Raw genomic sequence first — 439 nt, 5'->3', positions numbered from 1 at the left:
ATCCCCAGGGACCACCACCCCGTCGAGCCAGGGCCGGCCCCAGCTGTGGCACCCTGCAGGGCTCAGGGGAGCAGGAATCCGGGAAGACGTCCATGCCCTGACCCGCGCTGAGCTGTCACCAAGGGGCTGAGGCCAGGGCGCAGCCCTCCCCGCTGCCCGCAAAGGGCAGGCAGGGCCTGCCCGTGCCTCTGCCTGGGCCCTGATGTGGTGCCTGGGGAGAGGGTGCAGGGGACAGCACCCCCAGGTCCCTGGTGAGGTTGGCTTTGGCATCAAGCCCTGGCCATGGTGGCCTTGGCATCGGTCACGCCAGCTTTGTTAATGGACACGGTGGCATTGGGCATGGTGGCATCGGGCACGGTGATGATGGGCACAGTGGCCTTGGCGTTGGCGCTGCCAAAGCCAGGGAGCATCCCCCGGGTACCGGGGCCGGCAGCCGCCC

The sequence above is a fragment of the Pygoscelis adeliae genome, unplaced genomic scaffold (assembly GCF_000699105.1).
Source record: "Pygoscelis adeliae isolate BGI_AS28 unplaced genomic scaffold, ASM69910v1 Scaffold4, whole genome shotgun sequence".
NCBI classification, from domain to species: Eukaryota; Metazoa; Chordata; class Aves; order Sphenisciformes; family Spheniscidae; genus Pygoscelis; species Pygoscelis adeliae.
The sequence above is the reverse complement of the archived record's forward strand: the minus strand, read 5'-3'. Positions refer to the sequence as shown.